Raw genomic sequence first — 22,102 nt, forward strand, 5'->3', positions numbered from 1 at the left:
CGTCCACACTACCCCAATTCCGACCCGCAAAGGCCGGTTTTATCGCTAATCCCCTCGTCGGAGGTGGTGTAAAGAAACCGGTTTAAAGGGCCCTTTAAGTCGAAAGAAAGGACCTCGTTGTGTGGACGTGTCCAGGCTTAATTCGGTTTAACGCTGCTAAAGCCGACCTAAACCCGTAGTGTAGACCAGGCCTTAGAAAGGAACAATCAGTTGCACATATACAAAATGGGAAATGACTGCCTAGGAAGGAGTACTGCGGAAAGGGATCTGGGGGTCATAGTGGACCTCAAGCTAAACAAAAGCCAATAGTGCAATGCTGTTGCAAAAAAAAGCGAACATCATTCTGGGATGTATTAGCAGAAATTTTGTAAGCAAGACATGAGAAGTAATTCTTCTGCTCTACTCCATGCTAATTAGGCCTAATCTGGAGTATTGTGTCCGGTTCTGGGCACAACATTTCAGGAAGGATGTGGACAAATTGGAGAGAGTTCAGAGAAGAGTGACAAAAATGATTACAGGTCTAGAAAACATTACCTATGAGGGAAGATTGAAAAAATTGGGTTTGTTTAGTCTGGAGAAGAGAAGACTGAGAGGGGACATGACAGTTTTCAAGTATGTAAAAGGTTGTTACAAGGAGGAGGAAGAAAAATTGTTTTTCTTAATCTCTGAGGATAGAACAAGAAGCAGTGGGCTTAAATTGCAGCAAGGGAGGTTTAGGTTGGACATTAGGAAAAAATTCCTAACTATCAGGATGGTTAGGCACTGGAATAAATTGCCTATGGAGATTGTTGAATCTCCATCATTGGGGTTTTTAAGAGCAGGTTGGACGAACACCTGTCAGGGATGGTCTAGATAATACGTATTATTAGATAATACTAAGTATACTTAGTCCTGGCATGAGTGCAGGAGACTGGACTAGATGACCTCTTGAGGTCCCTTCCAGTTCTATGATTCTATAAATCCAGTTTTTGTGTTAAATCCGTTATTTTTAGTGTCTAGCAAAGTTATGAATTTAAATTCCCAAGCTTATCTTTTGAATGTGTTGTGTTGTGCAGGTTTCCATTAAGGACAAGATATGGACCAGATATGGAGTGACTGTTTTGTGAAGAGTGTTTGTCCATGGGTGATATGGTGTTTTGGTCTTTTATGACTTCTCTGTGTTAGTTCATTTGAGAGTACAGTGACTGTCTGGTTTCACCCACATAGTTGTTATCGAGGCATTTAGTGCACTGAATGATGTACACTACATGTTGTGTTAGGCCTGTGTAGGTCCCTTGGATCTTGAAATGTGTGTTGTGGGGTACTGATCATTGTAGCAGTGGAGATATGTCTGCAGGTTTTGTATCTGTTGTTCTGGCAGGGTCTGATGCCACTTTGAGTTGATGTGTCCTGGTCTGTGGAGAACTTCTGCTGATGAGCTTGGAGAGGTTGGGGGATTGTTTGAAGGCCAGAAGAGGGGATTTGGGAAAGATTTCTTTCAGGATATGGTCCCCATCGAGTATGGATTTTAATTTTTTAATGATACCACATATGGGTTCCAGTGTGGGTTGGTAGGTGACAACTAAGGGGATGTGGTCAAAAATATTTTCTTTTTCTGTATTGAATCAGATTCTCTCTGGGTACTTGGGTGGCCCATTCTGTATTGAATCAGATTCTCTCTGGGTACTTGGGTGGCCCATTGGGTGCCATCCACTTCTTTCGTGGAGTGGCCTTGGTTGGTGAAGGCGGTTTTAGGTGTGCTAAGGTGTATAACCCGGACTTTCTCCTTGGAGCATGTTCTCTAGTATCTGAGCACCTGGCTGTATATAACAGATTTCTCAGTGTGTTTGGGGTGGTTTCTGGATCTGTGAAGGTAAGTGTGGTGATCAGTGGGTTTCTGGTATATAGTCATCTGTAGGGTTCCATTGTTGAAGCTGATCATGGTGTCCAGGAAGTTTGTGGGTGTGGGAGTGTTCTCAAGAAAGTTTGATGGATGTGTGATGGTTGTTGAAGTTGTGGTGGAAATCTCCGAGGGAGTTTGGGTTGTCTGTGTCCAGAAAATGAAAATATCATTGATGTATTGCAGGTATATCATTGGTTTCATGGTACATTTGTCCAGAAATTTTTCCTCAAGGTGGCCTATGAAGAGGCTGGCATACTGAGGAGCCATCCTAGTACCCATGGCTATTCCCATGGTTTGGACAAAATGTTTGTTGTTGAATGTCAAATTGTTATGGGTGAGGATGAAACTGATAAGTTCTTCTTCGAGTGATTGCTCATATCGATTCCAATTAGGTGTGCACGTGCACAGTCATTGGAAAGTTTTTCCCTTAGCAGCTCCCATCGGGTCAGCTGTGGAGCCCCCGGGAGGGGCGCCTTTATGGCACTGAATATATACCCCTACCCACCTGGCTCCTCCTCAGTTCCTTCTTGCCGGTTACTCCGACAGAGGGGAAGGAGGGTGGGTATTGGAATGGATATGAGCAACACATCTTGAAGAACAACAGTTACAAGTAGGGGAGTAACCCTTTTTTCTTCTTCGAGTGATTGCTCATATCGATTCCAAATGGGTGACTCCAAGCCCTACCTAGGCAGTGGGGTCAGAGTTATGGAATGCTGTCTGGAGCACCGCTCTGCCAAATGCTGCATCATCTCTGACATATTGGATGATGGTATAATGAGAGGTGAACATCTGTACCAAGGACCACGTTGCCTCTCTGCAGATCTCTTGTAAGGGCCAGGAACGCCATCGAAGATGCCTGCGCTCTTGTGGAGTGTGCCATAAGGGCTGGGGCTGGAACCTTGACCAGCTCGTAGCATGTCCGGATTCAGGACGTGATCCACAATGAAATCCTCTGCAATGAGACTGGGAGGCCTTTCATCTGGTCCAAAACTGCCACAAACAGCTGGTTCAACTTCTGGAACGGCTTCGTGCACTCAATGTAAAAAGCGTCCAGTGAGTGCAGCCTCTGTTCATGAGGTTTAGAGAAGAAGACAGGCAGAAAAATGTCCTGTTTTGTGTGAAAATATGATACCACCTTTGGACGGAAGGCTGAGTGAGGTCTGAGTTGTACCTTGATCTTATGGAAAACCATGTGGGGGAGTCGGAAGTGAGGGCTTTTAACTCCGACACCCTCCTTGCTGAGGTAATAGCAACCAGAAAGGCAATTTTCCACAACAGGTAGAGAAGGGAGCAAGTCGCCAGTGGTTTGAAGGGGGGGGCCCATTAGCCTGGAGAGGACCAGGTTAAGGTTCCACGCAGGGAGCGGTTATCTAACCTGTAGGTATAATTGCTCCAAGCCCTTAAGGAAATGGATAACCATACAGTTGGCAAAGATTGAACGTCCGGCCGCTCCCGGATGGAAGGCAGAAATAGCTGCAAAGTGCCCCTTGATGGACAACGCTGCAAGACTGTGCTGTTTCAGGTGCAGCAGGTACTCCAGGATGAGTGGTGTGGGCACCTGGAGTGGAGGTGTGCGATGCTGAGCACACCAGAAAGTGAACCTTTTCCACTTTGCTAGGTATGTGGTCCTAGTGGAGGGTTTTCTGCTGCCAAGCAGGACCTCTCTTACCGGTTCCGAGCACAGGAGCTCCATGGGGTTTAGCCTTGAAGCTTCCAAGCTGTCAGGTGGAGGGACTAGAGGTCGGGGTGATGGAGGCAACCGTAATCCTGTGCTATCAGGTCTGGAAATAGTGGCAATGTGATTGGGGCATCCACCAACAGCTCCAGGAGCGTGGTGTACCAGTGTTGATGAGGCCACGTCGGTGCCACCAGAATCATCCTTGTCCTGTCTCTGCGGACCGTGAATAGGACTTTGTGTATGAGAGGGATCGGCGGAAAAGCGTACAACAGACTTCCCATCCAGAGGATCAGGAATGCATCCGCAAGCAAGTCTGGGCTGTGTTTCCGGAAGGAACAGAACTGTGGGCACTTTCTGTTGCTCCTGGTGGCAAACAGAAACACTTTGCGACGACTCTGCATGCAGCGCGCGCATACCTAATTGGAATGGATATGAGCAACACATCTCGAAGAACAACAGTTACAAGAAGGTGAGTAACCGGTTTTTTTGGTGATGTTTGTGGTGGATATCAGAAGATTATATTAGATTATGAAGGCCAATATCTAGTGTAGTAAATTGAAGGCATGTCCTTATTTGTGTTCCATTCTTTCCCTTCTTTTGTCAGAAAGGTTTCTACGTTAAGATTTCTTTATACACCTTCTAATTAACCTCTTTGGTTTGAGGTTCTCCCTGACATGATCCCTGGGGACATCCTCACAATAATACTCACGGTAAAAAATTTCACATCATTACAAGGCACACACATATTGTTTGAGGCTGTCAGATGTTCCTCATCTTTTATAGTGATTTATGCTGCTGCTACCATTTGCATAGCCAGAGGAAATGCAAGAGAGCTACAAAATTAAAAAGAGATTTAGTTCTATTTTTCCCTCTGTTGCGGCATCCTTCTGGCTGATGACTTTGTAGTCTTTTTGTACTGTACTGAAATCCTGCCAAGGTTTTCTTAAAAACTGGCTACTGTGAGATGTGGAAAGACTAAGCCTGTTTTTCCCTCCCGGCATCTGAGATCGCATGGTTGGCCCCTAAACACTGTGAATTCATAATTATTCAAAAGATGTTTTTGTTCTGCAAAAACATTTGTAGAGAAAATTGTCAACGTGTTTATGTGGGGTGCAACAGTCCATGACTTTGGGGATTTCTGGTGTACAGTAATTCTGCATCTCTTTGTCTGTTTTATTGCTCATGAAAAGCTCAAATTGGGGAGCAGTTTTGGATTTCACACAAGAGGAATATTCCAGAACCTTGACTATTAGTTCAAGGGTAATCCTTACCATAATCTGCATTGATACAGAATTGGGACTAGTACTCCATACTGATCAGACAGATTGTCTGACCTTTGGAGTCAGACATCCAAAGCATTTCCTTCACCCTTTTGTAAACCTAACAAAATGATGATCAAGAAAAGGATTATTGACCGTTTTTTCATTCCAGAGGTGATGCACAGTGGCCTATGGCTAAGATGTTACATTAGCAAACATCATATCCCATAAATAGAGAGCCTGAGGAACCTATTCTTTTGCTTTCCTATGTGTGTGGATAATGCTGCCTCCCAGTCCTCAGTGGAGGCAACACCAGTGGCAATCAATTGTATATCAAATAGCTGTTGCTGGACATGTTTATACTTAGTTCCTGAAAACCCACTGATTATAATAATGATAAAGCCTGATGCTTACTGTGCATATGTGTACACGTTGTAAGGGTTTCTGGGGGAATCCTTCTCCAGGGAATTTTTGAAAAATACCAGCCATCTAGTGCAGTTTGATCCATTTGAAAGGCAAAAGGATCTGCTCAGCAGTGGTAGGATAATTCCCCTCTCAGGGATGTTGAGAGTGGATGAACCTCAGCAGAAGCAGGCAGATCTTCCCACTCCCCCTTTTAATCTGGCGGTTGAATTTTAACAAGTGGCTTTTAGAAGCCCTGAATGTTTCCCCCACACATACCTGACTGCAGTGGTCCTTACAACTATAGTATGATAAATTATAAAGCCAAAATACAGGAAAGTACAGAACAAAGCTTCACTAGTTGTTCTCTCTACACCCCCTCAACTGGCTTGTGATGTGAGATTCACGGTATAGTGCATAAAGAGCTTTGATGTTGTGTCTCCTAATGCAATTATTCCTAAAGATTGCCTAATTCATTCTCAGTGAAAAAGATGCTGGACTTATTTCTAGCTGCAGACAGTTTGTTCATTTACATTGGCAGGCCTTACTTGCTATGGAGCAATCTGTGGTTTCATTTCAGTGTCAAAAGAACAAAACATCTGGAAGCTTGGAACATCTGCAATGTCAGTGCTAATGGAAATCATACTTAACACTGGGTAGTATTCCCACTATAGATCTTCATAAAATGCGTCGGTCAGATTTACCATGACTATGTCTTAAAAATCTCAGGTGAGATTTTCAGAAGTGGTATTGAATTTCAGTGGGACTTGTGCTCCTAAATCACTTAGACAATTTTAAAAATCCCATTCCTCGGTGACATGACATTACAATGGTGCCTGAGAAAAAGTGAATGACCCATTCACACAAGCTTATTACCATTAAAATTTACAGCACTAATGGCCGTAGAGGCTTTGTGGATGAAGTTTCTTAACATAGCTCCCAGTTTTATGGGTGCTATTTTGTGCCCACAAATAAATGTAGACACAAATCCTGCCCCAATCAGGTAATTAGATGCTAGCAAGAGGTAAGGTTGAAGCCTCTTTAAAAATGTGGTCCTGCTCCTATCTGTTCTTAGAAGACATTTTTCAATACTTAAGTTATTTTTCTGGGAATAATTGTTAAACTTACCCAGGAAATATAAAATCTACTGTACTTCTGTTACAATATAGAGTCTCTTTTATTTTTTTAAATTTCTAGTACTATTCAGTTAACAAAGAAAGGTTGTTATTGATTTTAAAATTAGTATATAGGGCCTGATTTTCCAACTTGGGAGGTTGAAGTTAGGCGCCTAAATCTATGGCCTTATTTTTTGATTATTTCAATCTAACATGACTTTTGATGTCAGATAAGAAACTCAGTAATATGAATGAACAAAAGTAAAGTCTCCCTGTAATAACACAGTGTATGAGACTCCTTCCGGCTGTACTGACTCTGCGAGCAATATGGCTGCTGAATTCTGTACACAGGAAGACTTAAACGTAAAGGGTCAGTACACGAAAAGAAGGGTTATCGCAGTGTTCTGGGTTTTTCAGCGTCATAGCTACACACACCTCAATTTCCATGGCAACCCATTTGATACATCCTGTCTGATAGCACAGGCAGTGTGAAAATCAAAATACAAATCAATACACTGATAAATATACCCTTTGTACAGGCACGTGGCCACCCAGCTAAAGGTCAAGATAACTTTAATAATAAATATCCCAGCCTAACTGTGAACACGGTATCTGTAAATCACAAGATGCTCCTGATGTACATGTGATCTTGCTCTAGGCAGAATGGCTGTATCTTATCAGGCATAAGGCTAACTTGGTTACTAGTGTAGAATTTAACTGCACCTACGAGTTGCAAAGATGGTTCAAAGTCTCTGCTCTGGATGACGGCATGCTGCTAAATTGCAGGAAATAAGTTATGCTGTAAACCAGTAAAGCGTCATGAGCAAATGAAACCCAGAAAAACACATTCAGATTTGCTTTTTTACTGGAAAGAAAGACTTCAGCAATTGAGCAGACAGGATGTTAAAGTGGTTCAGTTTGAAGCAATCAGAACAGAACAAGAAGGGAGTAAGTATGATCAGACCCCTACCTCCCTTTGAGAGACATGGTAGATACAAGAAAATAATAATATGTTGTACAATAGATTGATTAAAATCATTCATTGATTTACAGGAAGGAAAAGAGGCGTTCAGTTTTTCAGATAAAGATACTCTGGTTGCAGTTTCACCTGCATAGAATGTGCCATGATTTTCACAGAATTAAGAAGTCAAATATTTTTTGCTGTTTCTCCTAATAATTCAGAAAGCGTGTGTGACTCTGCATGGGAGAGGAGGTCTTAGAGTTGGCGGCTGCTCTCACCTTGAACTTGGAAGAGTTAAAAAGCTGATGTGTGTTAGACAAGTCAGAAACAGGCAATGCGATCTCCAGCAAGATTCTCTCTGGAATGGGAAAGCAAAAATTTATACGTTCAGAGACCAAGAGGTTTCAAAAAGTAAATGTTTGGAAATGGGAGTGGAGATTGAAGGCTGTTGTTAGAGCTTATCAGAACCAACCTTAGCATTTTTGGGTGGGTCTGTGAAATAATTTTCCACCCTCTACTTCCAAAAAACAATTCCCATCCACTGTTAGCCCTTCACTATCTACAGTGACAGCTTTAGGATTTTGGAATGGATCGATTAGATAATTGCTTGATCCACCAAAGACTTAACTGCATAATTGCATCTCAAAAGCGGGCAGTGGGGAAACGTATTGCCATCCCTTGGCAAATACTGTAGGACAAGTCAAGTCCAGTTGATCATGTATAATTATCTACATTCAGTAATGCTCATTGTTTTCCTATATAATGTAATGCTGTTGTAGTGTATTATTGGGAAATAGTATATGAGTGTAATATATACATGCAAGGAGGTCAGGTGCAACCTTAACTTCTAGTATGTTTTGAATGCTTAATTATGTGACCTTAATGACAAGGCAAATATGTGCTGTCAACAGTGGAGCTCCTTTGCCAGCAATGGTGGAAAGTTTTAGGAAAGTAAATGTAGTGTAGCACTGGTCTGAGCGTGTAGCTTTGTAGCAGAAACAAGCTCAGCTTTGCATCAGCAAACACATCCCTTGGTTAGTCAGACTTCTTACCTTACTAAAGATTATTCTTGAGCCTGTGAGAAAACATGGCAATGTTTAAAAAGTATAACTAATAATCCACCGATCCTATCACCCTGTATTTCACCTCCTGTATTCTTACTAAACAAGAAGCTGTTTTTCATCCAATTTGATAGTTATCTGATTGTTCTTCCAAGAACTGGAGTTCATATTTATTTATCACAGTAATAGTCAGGGTGCGTATCTTTTAAGTTTTCATTCCGTTAATTAGGGATGTTTGTTTTATTTGGTCATCTCTAACTCAGAGTGGAACACAGAATTAGAATGCTGATCTCTTGAGCAGTGCCTGGAACAATTTGTTATTTGCTAGTGGGAATATTTTTCCTTTTCGTTTTCATCATACATTTATCAGTAGTTCTTACTTGTTATTTATAAAGTGTCGGGGCCAAGATATAGGCAGCTGGGTTTAGTGGTTGAAGCAGGAGTTAGCATTGGGAGCCAAGCCAAAGGTCAGAGTTGAAAGTGGAAAGTCAAGCCAAAGGTCAGAACTAGATTCAGAGACCAGAACAAGGCAGTAAGGCAGGAACCAGGAACAGGTCAAGAAAGCAGGAATGAAGAGCAAGGCAGAGAAGCTGAGTTCAGGAGTTGGGAACGAAGACCAGGTCCAGTGTAGCAGCCAGGTAGAGGCCACTTATGTAGACAAATTCCTCTGCTTCTCTTTGGGTTTAAACAGGAAGCCCTGACCAATCAGAGTTCACAGTGTTCTTCTAGTCAAGCCCAGAGAAACCCTCCCTGATGTAACTTTGGGTTTCATGGTCTCTCCTGGTCAGTTTATTAGCAGTGAGCTGCTGGGTGGTAGCAGAGCAGTGACAGTCAATCGGAAATTCTGCAGACCCCATTCAAGACCTACAGAGTTGTACAGAGTTGTACAAGGAGCTTTATCAATATTTGAAGGACATGGTCCCTACCATGAGGAGCTTGTAATATAACTCAGACAAATCTATTATAAAGATCAGGATCAAGTATGATCAGAAAAGACCAGAGATCAATGATCAGAAGAGATTGAACTTTGAGCATCCTTAGATAAGAGTTGAGTGACCAGAAAAATTATAAGAGACCAATGATCAGCAGAGATCAAAGATCTGTTGTACAGAGAAGATCAATATTGGAAGGTAAACCAAAGGTGGGCATGAAGGAGGAGCAGAAGGACAACATTTGGCACATGGTGAGAGAGTGTCCCAAGTATAGGGTTTTCTTGATAAAAGGCACGTACCTGAGCGTGCGAGAAGGAAACAAATGGAAGGCTAATTCTTAGATTGTAAATTCTTCAGGACAGGGATTTTTGTCTACTTCTGTTTGTACAGTGCCCAGTAAAAGGGCCCTAGTCATAATTGGGCCTTTAAGAGTTACTATAATACTGTAGCCTTAATAAATAATAATACTAGACATTTTCCACACTTATGATATTTATTGATTATTACCATAGGTTCTTTCTCCAAGTAGGCTACACCAACGTTTCTCTCAGAAACACCTCTTTCTTTAAGGGATTGGCATAACTTGCCCTAGGGAGATACACAACACACAAATAACCTGTGGAACTATGAGATGTTGTGATGGCCAAAAGTATAGTTGGGTACAAAAAAGAACTGGATGATAAATTCATGGAGGATAGGTCCATCAGTGGATATTAGCCAGCATGGTGAGGGACGCAACCCCATGATTGGGGTGACACTAAATCTCTGACTGCCAGAAGCCAGGAGGGGAAGATGGGGCAGATCACTCCATAATTGCCCTGTTCTGTATATTTCCCTCCCCTAAAGCTTTGGTACGGGAAATGGGCTGCTGTCTGAGACAAAATATTGTGCAAGATAGACCATCCATGATCTGACCTATTATGGCAGCTTTTATGTTCCAACTCTGCTTGACGTCAGTGACCGTTGAGGCTGGGAGCCTTGGCATCTCGTAGGATGGGACTTCAGTTTGCCTCATTACTAGGGTGACCAGAAAGCAAGTGTGAAAAATCGGGATGGGGGGTGGGAGGTAATAGGAGCCTATATAAGAAAAAGACCCAAAAATCGGGACTGTCTCTATAAAATCAGGACATCTGGTCACCCTACTCATTACTGCTAAAATGTTGATACTGTACTGTGTAGTCTCTAGAAGTCAAGACAAAGTTCCTGCTTGGGTTACTGTGTGCAGTCAGCGTTTTATTTGTTAAGCAATAGCTCCAAATGCCAGCTTTTAGAACAATAACGTTGTTAGAGGTTGAAGAAAGATAAAATGAAATACACAAACACACAGGCTTTTTTTTTAAACCTTGTAGGCTGCCACAGATCACAGAGACCAGTTGTATCTTCCTAAGCCTCTCACTAAGCAACCATCCATCCTGTATTTTACAGGTTATCCTTCTTTTAGAAGCTAATATCCCAGGGTCTCTATGTAGTAAGAAGCTACTAAGAAGGTTTTCATCAGATAAGAAGCATGCAAGCTTCCAGTCTTTGTTCTCAAGGTCACTCATTCCTGACCATTATCTCTGAGCTTCTTTTTTTTCACATTCCTCCTGTCCTCTGGCATTCTTCCAATGGCACTTACCTTGGTGCCATGTTCATTCCCTTCTACCAAACCAAAGTCCTTGCGTGCTGCCCTAGCCCTTGACACTAAGTCACACCTGAATCCCTCCGAGAAGAAATGTCACCCATGAGAAGGGAGTTTATTTAAAAAAAACTGTCGTTTAACAAGACCATCAGGATGTTTCTGGACTTCACATAGGTTATGTCTACACTCCAGAGACTATACCGGCATAACTATGTTGCTGGCTTAGCTAGGCCAGCATAATCCTTTGGTGCAGGAATATCAGCTTCCTGAATGAAGTTAGCTACATTAGCTGTAAAAGCAGCAAAGAGTCCTGTGGCACCTTATAGACTAACAGACGTATTGGAGCATGAGCTTTCGTGACATGCATCCGACGAAGTGGGTATTCACCCACGAAAGCTCATGCTCCAATACATCTGTTAGTCTATAAGGTGCCATAGGACTCTTTGCTGCTTTTACAGATCCAGACTAACACAGCTAGCCCTTTGATACATTAGCTGAAGAAGTCTTCCCTCAACCTACCTGCATTGACACTTCCGGTTAGATCAGCATAGTTATGTCAGTGAAGGGTGTGGTTTTTTTCAACCTAACTTTTAACGTTAGACCAAGCCATAGTTACCATGTGATATTGTTGTTCTCATGCTCCTTCTCTTTTCCCTCACTCCTTTAATGTTTGTTTATGACACCCTCTGTTGTGTTATCTACTTTGGGGCAAGGGCTAGGTTTCTGTGAGGTGCCTAGCCGCACTGTGCTCACAAAATTAGAATATTTTAAAACTGAAATGCAATAGCTGTGTGCCATAAAAAAGAGGAAGGCAGTTGGCAGATGAGAGGCGTCCAACAGGGTTACACGGCTGTTAGTGTGAGATACATGAGACAGTATGTTTCCTTCATTGCTGACTGAGCTCAGACTAAGTGCCTCTAAGTTCAGGAATTTCCTGTTTGGACACACAGAAGCCTCCTAGAATTAAGGCCTCATTTTTTCATAACCCTACAGGAGTGGTAAGTCCCATCTTTTACAAGATCCACAGATCTATGCTGATGGAGAAAAAGCAACCTATATGGAAAAATGGAGGGGAAAAGTAATGGACCATATTCCTAGCTAATATAAATCAGCTTTTATCCATTGATCTCAATGGAACTGTTACTTTATATCGGCTGAGAATCTGACTCAGCGCACCTAAAAATCTGGGAACAGAACCCACACTCCTAGAATTCAGGGGCAGTTTTGCCATTCATTTCAGCGGTAGCAGGATTTGGTCCCAGCCTTTGAACAAAGCATTCCCCCCTTTTTCATAAGCAAACAAACAGAAAATATCCCAAAGCCTGGCCAGGCTGGAAGGCTAAACTAATTGCACTTTCCAACACATGAATGCTTCACTTTCCACATGCCTGATCCCAGTCTTCCAGTGAGCTAGCAGGTACAAAGAAGGAAGAGCCATCTCTGTATTCGTAGCATGAAATCTTGGCCCTACTGGAGTCAATAGCAAAACTCCTATGGAGTTCAATGGAGCCAGGATATCACCCTTAGAGTTTACCACTAACTATCACAGATCGGGTGGAGATGGGGCTCAGTTGATAAAGCAGACCAATGCTTGCCACTCCCTTCATACTTACTGAGTCTTATATAATGATAGCAAAGAGTCCTGTGGCACCTTATAGACTAACAGACGTATTGGAGCATGAGGTTTCGAGGGTGAATACCCACTTCGTCGGATGCATCCCACGAAAGCTCATGCTCCAATATGTCTGTTAGTCTATAAGGTGCCACAGGACTCTTTGCTGCTTTTACAGATCCAGACTAACACGGCTACAGCTCTGATACTTATCTAATGATGTTCATCCATAGATCTCAAAGTGCTTTACAAAAGAGGGCAGTGTCATTATCCCAATTTTAAAAGGTAGGGAAACTGAGGCATGGTGATTTACCTGTAGTCACATAGTTTACCAATGGTAGGGCCAAATTAGTACTCAGGTCTCTTGAGTCCCAATCCAGTGCTGTATCTGCTCAGCCAAACTCTGCCTGTCTAGGAAATCCATTTACAGTATTTATTCATTGCAGTACCTACCATGTGCAACTCAAAACATTAATTGTCTATATCATTCCCCCTTCCCTCTTGTTTTCTCAGGGCCAAAGAGTCCAAACTTAATTTAACTTATTTATTTGAAATTAGATCTGGATCCAGATTCAAGTTTTCCCAAAGGTCTTTATTGTTCCAGGCTAGGGTCTTGGTTTGGGAATTTTTTATCAGGTTACCAAATGGACAGAGAAATAAGCCGTGAATTTAGTTGAAACCCTGATTATACTAAAGAGTGATTCAGTGTTCTCTAGTTGAGCCTGGGGCTTGAGGAGAGAGATAGAAGGGAGGAGGCAAGTGAGACCAACAAGCAACTATAATTATAGGAGAGCACTTCATCTAAATGTAGAGTGAATCATTCAAGAGCTGGCACTCCGGGACAAATGCATTCACTGATTTGTTTGTTGCACGAGCACCATGATCCTAAAGGGTTTATGTATCAGAGGGGTCTCTTCTTGGATGTTTGAGAATTCAAGTGCAGTAGCGTATCTGAAGGAGCTCATTGCAAGAATGAAGAGAAGAATTCTGACATGAAGAGCTTCCAGAATTAGCTATATGGAGAGTAAGGGCCATGGCAGACATCCTCACCTCCTTGGCTTTCCCTCCTCTTTATGTGGGTAAGATGCATGTTCTTATTTAAGGAAGGGCATTTATTTAGTTTTCATTTGAATCATTATATGACAGTGGGCCTTCTCCTCCTCTCATCTACGCCTGTGTAAATCAGGAATATCTCCTTTGACATCACAGTATAAAACTGGTGTGAGAGAAGAATCGGGTTCTATATCTGAAATCAACTGTCTGGTCAGGATAGGGTATACTTCATTCTGTGTCCTGATTCTTGTATAGTCTTGTTGTGAGCTGCTTACTGCCTGCCATCTTCCATCCCATAGGAGGCTGGCTGTATTTCAGTGATCGCTAACATCGAGGTGCAGAACTCCCCATAGAAGACAAAAATGAGTGGCATAGCCTAGAGAAACAATTAGAAGTGGATTTCTAATTCAGTTTTATTAGAGGCAAGGTTACTGTTAATCAGAGGACAGAGTCTAATATAGTAATTGATTGAAAGGACTTCTTAATCAATGTAGAAGTTGTTTATAAAAAATTCTTAGTGTGAAGAAAGGACCCTGCATTATTGCTTGTAAATTGTAACTGCTTTGCACTAGACTTCCTTACCTGCATTTTCCAGAATTTATAGAAATTCACTTACCTTTGCTTTGGATCACTAAAGGGCTCTGACTCTCACACAATAACATGTCATGAGGAAATCACTTGCCCTGGTATACATTGCCCCCCCCGGTTAAGTAGTAATATAGTTGACAAGGGAGCACGGATGTGGTCTTGCCTTGCAGTTTCAGCCCACATGCTGTTTGCTTTGTGCAACAAGCCTCTTGCTTTGTTCTTGGGAAAGATTCTGAATGTAAAAATGTAAATAATAATAATAATAAAAATAATTCCAGGGTTTGATTGGGAGTTTTCAAATTAAATGTATTTTCAGATTCAGAAAATGCAGAGGAGGAACCAATCCACTGAAAAAGCCTGAATAATGTCCACTTTTTCCTAGAGTGACCAGATAACAAGTGTGAAAAACTGGGACGGGGGTGGGGAGTAATAGGTGCCTATGTAAGAAAAAGCTCCAAAAATCGGGACTGTCCCTATAAAATCGGGACATCCGGTCACCCTAATCTTTTTCTTTTTTTCAAAATGCAGAGGACACAAAAACTTTTGGACCCTCAGAAACTTTTAGAAGCAGTATGCCACCGTGTTAAGGTAAACAGCAGTGGAGATTTATAGTACTTCAGAAACAAACAAAAAAAGAAGAAAACTCCTTGTCACTGGAATTGAGCATTTATTTCAATCTGTTTTACTTAACTACAGTGTCACTTCCTTTGGTTGTTTACTACTACAGCAGGATGGGTTTGCTGGGTACATAAAAATATAACGTATGTCACTTTAAATTGTTGAGCTTGAAAGGTTTAGGACTGTTAGATTATCCAGCTGGAACCATTCCCATTGCATTGCATTACTGTCAGCTACAGAAACAGTTTTGAATGTCAGTGAGGCAGCAGGAGGGAAGGGGAAGCAGTAAGTATCAATGGAATGTACATTATGATGAGTTTTCCTACGTGGGGTCTGAAGCTGCACACTCTGTGTATCTCATTTAGCTTAAGTGGCTGATCTAGTCAGTACTCTACTTGATTCAGGACTGGCAGGTAGGCCCCAATTCAGCAAAGCATGTGCAGAATGTTAAAAACGTGCCTACGTCCCTCTGAAGTCAACGGGGCTTAAATACGTGCTTCAGTGTTTCACTAAATGGGGATGGACGGAGGATATGCTTTGTTGAATCAGGGCCTGTATGCAGATTTATTTCTTTGTTGTAGGCAGAAGTTAACCGGCTGGTAGTGTGGGCGATGCAAAGTATAACGCTCACAGTTAAGAGTGAGTGTGCATATGACTTTTCCAGAAATTGTTCAGATAGACTCATATTTTCATAATGAAATTGGTTGCGTCTACCTCCTGGAATAGGAAATTGATTTTTTTGTCTCTCTTAGCTGCTTGCATGGGCAATATAACAATCACAAAGGAATCATTGATTTAAACTGTGGATAAGAAAAGGCCGTAGAGTGAAATGTTTGAAAAAAGCTACACAAAAGACTGCTTATCTAATGTCTTCATTTGCTAGATAAAAACAGAAGATGGGAACAAGTTCTGTCAGTGTCCCCCAACCTCAATAATCATAGGAAATTGATCATATGGGATATGTCAGTTTGAGCCTAGCAGATGTTGCCTGCTCATTGCATCAGAGGAAGGCAAGCATTCCAGTCTAAGCTACAAGTCAATAAGCTCTGCAGTAAAACTCCTTCCCACCTGCATATTTGGCAACTAGTTCAACCAGGTGCATGGGCTAAATCCAGCCTTCATCAAAGCCAATGGGAGTTTTGACTTCAATGGGGGCCAAGATTTGGCCTCATGTTAGTGTAATGCACCCTTACACAGTGTGATGCTCTGAGCTCATAGTAAGTTTGCTACTGGCTTTAAACTAATAGCACTGGGTTGTTTATACCTCAGGCAGTAGAGGCTCATGCTTTTAGATTCAGAGGTTTGGGTTCAATTACCGCTGTTGACAACCTACCTAAAGGTGTCATGTTACATAAAGAATTCCCACAATCATTTATAGCTGAAGATATTATTGATATCAAAGTAATTATCTATATGCTGTTCTTGAAACCCAGTGAAAATGTGTTCTTTGCACTTGATTAATGGATCATTTGTCTGATCTCATCTATCTTCACAACTATGGGTTGGGCATTTGGTCACCTTATTTTTTATTTGCTTGCATTCAACCCCGTACCCCCGAACATCCTCCTCCCCCTCCCAGTTGCCAATTAGTTACATGCAGTACGTTTTCCAGCTCCCCACCCCTGTAAATGTGAACACCCCCTCTAATTTAAATTCCTGGGGAAAACACTGTTTAGACTGTCTTGTTGGTTCTCTTTTGCAAGCCAGACTCTTGCTCGTTGGTACTCATCATATTGGCTGGCATGATTTGCATGTGTAGCAGCCTAGAGAATGCTTTATGAATATGATATCTTGAGTAGTACCAACAGAAGAATGATTTCCAAAAGTGAACATGTAATTAAAATAATTACAAATCCCTAGAGGATGGTACAGAGCTGCAGGTATCTGCACTTTAACCCCATCATCTAGGCTAGTTTTACTAAATGAGCTTCTCATAATTGTAAATATTCACAGATGGGCCTGATTCTGCTTCCTTTCAGAACAGTTTTTTATAGTTGTAATTCCATTGATTTCAGTGGAATGGCTCTTGATTCACAACAGTTTAACGGAGAGCAGAATCTGATCCTATGGGTCAAATTCAGTGCTGGTGTATGCAGATATAGACTCATAGACTCATAGACTTTAAGGTCAGAAGGGACCATTATGATCATCTGGTCTGACCCCCTGCATGCTGCAGGCCATAAAACCGTCCCTACCCCTTCCCTGGACTCTGCTGTTGAAGTCCCCAATCCTGTTTTAGGTGACTTCAATCGGCAGAAACCCTCCTGCTAGAGATCCCTGCCCCATGCTGCGGAGGAAGGCGAAAAACCTCCAGAGGCTCAGCCAATCTGCCCTGGAGGAAAATTCCTTCCCGACCCCAAATATGGCGATCAGTAAGACCCCGAGCATATAGGCAAGAGTCTCCAGCCTGACCCCTGTCAGCCATTATACAATTTACCTACCATTGCTTGGTTTTCCTTGACTACTATGTTTTACCATTAAACCATTCCCTCCATAAATTTATCTAACTTAATCTTAAAACCAGAAGGTCCGTCGCCCCCACCGTTTCCCTCGGAAGGCCGTTCCAATATTTCACCCCTCTGACGGTCAGAAACCTTCGTCTAATTTCAAGCCTGAACTTCCCCACGGCCAGTTTATATCCATTCGTTCTCGTATCCACATTAGTACTAAGCTGGAATAATTCTTCTCCCTCCCTCGTATTAATCCCTCTAATATATTTAAAGATAGCAATCATATCCCCCCTCAGCCTTCGCTTTGTCAGACTAAACAACCCAAGCTCCTCTAGTCTCTTTTCATACGACAGGTTTTCCATTCCTCTGATCATCCTAGTGGCCCTTCTCTGCACCCGTTCCAGTTTGAGTTCATCTTTTTTAAACATGGGAGACCAGAACTGCACACAGTACTCCAAATGAGGTCTCACCAGCGCCTTGTACAACGGAAGCAGGACCTGCTTATCCCTACTAGATATACCCCGCCTAATGCATCCCAAGACAGCATTGGCTTTTTTCACCGCCACATCGCATTGTCGACTCATAGTCATCCTGCGGTCTACGAGGACCCCTAGGTCCTTCTCCTCTTCCGTTACTTCTAACCAATGTGTCCCCATCTTGTAACTAAAATTTTTATTAGTCATCCCCAAATGCATCACCTTACACTTTTTTACTATTAAATTTCATCCTATTTCTGATACTCCAATTCACAAGCTCATTCAAGTCTCCCTGCAGGATATCCCTATCCTCCTCCGAATTTACAACGCCTCCCACCTTCGTATCATCCGCAAACTTTATCAGCCCACTCCTGCAATCGGTTCCGAGGTCAGTTATAAATAGATTAAATAAAATGGGTCCCAAAACCGAACCTTGATATAACCCAGTGAATACAGTAGAAACCCCATGCCTCCAGTTACACCAATAGTAAATTGGGCCTAAAGTTTCTGCCTTAACAACTTCCCAGAAAGCCAAGGCTACATGAAATTAAATAAACTTCAGCCACCCCTCTCGCTCATGCATAGGTATAGCCTGCTCAGAGTACCCCTCCCAGCATGCATCGCTCCATCTTGATCTATATAACTTTTTAAATAGTTTTTTCTCCACACTTCTTTTAAATATTTCAGCTCTGAGTATGGTTAAATTTGTGTGTTTTGTGTGTCCATAGCTCCATAAATTGGTGCCACAAACAATCGTGTTGATATTGTTTAGTTGTCCTTATATTGGGGACATGATAGCAGTTTTGGGGACATGATAGCAGTTTTCAGGTATTTAAAAGGGTGTCATAAGGAGGAGGGAGAAGACTTGTTCACCTTAGCCTCTAAGGATAGAACCAGAAGCAATGGGTTTAAACTGCAGTAAGGGAGGTCTAGGTTGGACATTAGGAAAAAGTTCCTAACTGTCAGGGTGGTTAAACACTGGAATAAATTGCCTAGGGAGGTTGTGGAATCTCCATCTCTGGAGATATTTAAGAGTAGGTTAGATAAATGTCTATCAGGGATGGTCTAGACAGTATTTGGTCCTGCCATGCGGGCAGGGGACTGGACTCGATGACCTCTCGAGGTCCCTTCCAGTCCTAGAATCTATGAATCTATATGTATGTTATTGTGGATTATATGTGTTGTTTCACACATATAATCCACAAAATCAGGCTGAGATGTATTGTCCCCACTTTATTTTGTTTTGTAGTTTTCAGATACTGCAGGAATTTTGTTAATTTAAACCTGGATACTCAACAAGCCTCTCAGATTGTGGGGTAGATCAATAAGTAATGAGGTACCCAACGTTGGGGAAACTGGGAACATATTTGTGAATGGCAGCAAGAGATAACTAGCCAAGGAAGAGAAAATATCAAGTGAACCTGTAATCTAAGAATCTCTCTCGTATAATTGGAGAGACAGGTATAATCTGAGCAAAGCATTGAGAGCAAAGGGCCTTTGAGTGCTAATTGTGCCTTTAATACTGATTCTCCCTTTAACCTTACACCAATCACTTGAATTATTTGTCTGAGATTCTCTGTCTGTGAAATGGGGAATAAAGGATGTTGTGATAATTCCTTGATTCATGTTGTAAAGCACGTAAGAGATGGACCACATTTCAAGAAAGATGTGGAGAAATTGGAGAGGGTCCAGAGAAGAGCAACAAGAATGATTAAAGGTCTTGAGAAAATGACCTATGAAGGAAAGCTGAAAGAATTGGGTTTGTTTAATTTGGAAAAGAGAAGACTGAGAGGGGACATGATAGCAGTTTTCAGGTACCTAAAAGGGTGTCATGAGGAGGAGAGAGAAAACTTGTTCACCTTAGCCTCTAAGGATAGAACAAGAAGCAATGGGCTTAAACTGCAGCAAAGGAGGTTTAAGTTGGACATTAGGAAAAAGCTCCTAACTGTCAGGGTGGTTAAACACTGGAATAAACTGCCTAGGGAGGTTGTGGAATCTCCATCTCTGGAGATATTTAAGAGTAGCTTAGACAAACGTCTATCCGGGATGGTCTAGACAGTATTTGGTCCTGCCAGGCGGGCAGGGGACTGGACTCGATGACCTCTCGAGGTCCCTTCCAGTCCTAGAATCTATGAATCTCACCTGGACCTTACCGGGTATGCAATGCAGAGGAGGGTTTAAGGAGCCTCCCCTGAGTTCTGCAGCTTGTTCTGCCCATTGCTGCTTCTGAGATAATGAGGCTGTGCATAATACCTTACTCTGGGCAGTTCTTAAGTTACACAAATTCACACAATCACACCTTGTATGAGTGCTCAGCACTAGTATTAACAAAGTTATGCTAAAAAAATATTCTGAAACTTGTATTATTAAAACACATACATTTTAAAGATAATAAAATACATAAAGAATCCTTTTCAAATAATGCCACATAGTCTGAGTGAAATCAGATCCCTGATCTAACGCGAATTGCAGGAGAAATAGACTGGAGTTGAGGTATCACTCCTATCTTTATCTGCATCTGACATCTCAGTATAGCATAACGTGAGAGCCAGGAACCCTGCAGCATTTTAAAAATAGATTGTATAATAATACTACTAATAAAATGCTCCCAGAGATTAATCCTCTCTCTTTTTTTGTTTAGAAAAACAAAATTTAGAAATTTTGTGCAGTGAACAATCACGTACAAACTTAACTTATGTGCACCCAAATACACTGGCATGAGATGAAATTAAAGCAGGACTGTTAAATATTTATACCAGACAGGAAATTATTACAGCACTAAATCCTGGTGTGTTAAGGCTTTGTGCAACATGCTAAAGCAGATTATTGAAGCATTAATACATTTGGGTAATAGGATACAGCAAAAGATGGTTGGTATATTAATGCACTAGAGTACTGAACCCTCATGCAATATATTGTGAGGTTGTTGAAGCAATAGTTCATTGGGGGTGTTAAGGCCTCAGGCAATGTAATGAAAGAATATTGCTGGCTGAAATATTCCTGGATGATAATTTCATGTCAAAATGACCCTGTTTTTAACTTCATGAAACATGGGTTTCTATGAAGCTATTTTTTTTTAATTTATTTTTTTCTCATTGAAGTTTCAAATGGAAAATATTTTGCTATTAGGTTGATAGACATTCTGTAGTTAATTTTAGCTTTATTTTTTCTAATTTTGAGCTGAGGTGGTTGCTTGTTGTAGGCACATTGTATTGATTCTGGTTTCCTCATTGGCTCAGACTACCCAGTGCATTTGGATAGTTTGAGGAAGCCATTTGGAGTCCCTTTTTAAGAAAGGGAGTGGGGTGCATTTGGTGTATTCTGCCTCTGAGAATGTTGGTAGCCACTTTATGGGGCAGCTCCTACGTTGCTCTCTGCTGCCGTGTAAGGCTGTTTATTGTCTCCTGAACACATTAGTTCCAGGTTCTGCCTGGAAGCTTCTCCAAAGACACCAGAGGGACAGCTGACCACCAGGCCTTCTCTACAAGAAGGACAACACCAGGAAGAGGTGCATACTGGAGCTCTGACATGATTTTGTATTAAACCCTTATGCAATATAATGGGAGAAATGGTTGGGACACTACTGTTCTAGAGCAAGTTTGTCACAAGCAAATTATACACGAGAAGAAAGCCACACATTTGAGAGCAGGGCCTTTGTTTTTACTGCACTTTCATGACATCATAGAACATTTAGCACCTTGTTAGCACAAGTATCAGAGGGGTAGCCATGTTAGTCTGGATCTGTAAAAAGCAACAGAGAGTCCTGTGGCACCTTTAAGACTAACAGATATATTGGAGCAGAAGCTTTCGTGGGTGAAGTGGGTATTCACCCACGAGAGCTTATGCTCCAATACATCTGTTAGTCTTAAAGGTGCCACAGGACACTCTTTTTGTTAGCACAGGTAGCAGCATGTACCAATGCAATTTGAGCAGCTATTAACTGGGTGACAAACTGTCGAAATCTTATAAGTGCAGTGCTGCTGAAGCTGTGTCTGTCCCAGGATACAAGAGAGACAAGATGTGTGAGGTAATATTTGTTGTTGGACCAATTTTTGTTGATGAAAGAGACAAGCTTTTGAGCTCCCCAAAGCTTCAAGAAGAGCTCTGTGTGAAGCTCAAAAGTTTGCCCTCTCACCAGCAGAAGTTGGTCTAGTAAAAGATATTACCTCACCCATCTTGTCTCTCTCAACTCTCATATTATTGTTAATTCAGAGGAAGCTCATGGTGGGATGAGGGAACAGTTACTTTGCCCTATAGGTGGATTTTTTTCTCATCCTCTCAGAGCTCTTTCTTGCAGTTTGTTAAAATCTCACCATTTAAATCAGCCTTAAGCTGCAGACTTACCTTTTTATCATATTCCAACATGTCAAAATATCACATAACACATGTGAAAT

At 41.7% G+C, this 22,102-nt stretch overlaps 1 protein-coding gene across 7 annotated transcripts in view; it reads left to right on the top strand.

Annotated features, from left to right (window-relative positions):
- KALRN (kalirin RhoGEF kinase) overlaps positions 1-22,102 on the top strand; it is a 739,094-nt gene that overhangs the window by 555,028 nt on the left and 161,964 nt on the right. The gene's annotated exons all lie outside the window — the stretch shown is intronic.

The sequence above is a fragment of the Trachemys scripta genome, chromosome 11 (assembly GCF_013100865.1).
Source record: "Trachemys scripta elegans isolate TJP31775 chromosome 11, CAS_Tse_1.0, whole genome shotgun sequence".
Taxonomy (NCBI): domain Eukaryota; kingdom Metazoa; phylum Chordata; order Testudines; family Emydidae; genus Trachemys; species Trachemys scripta.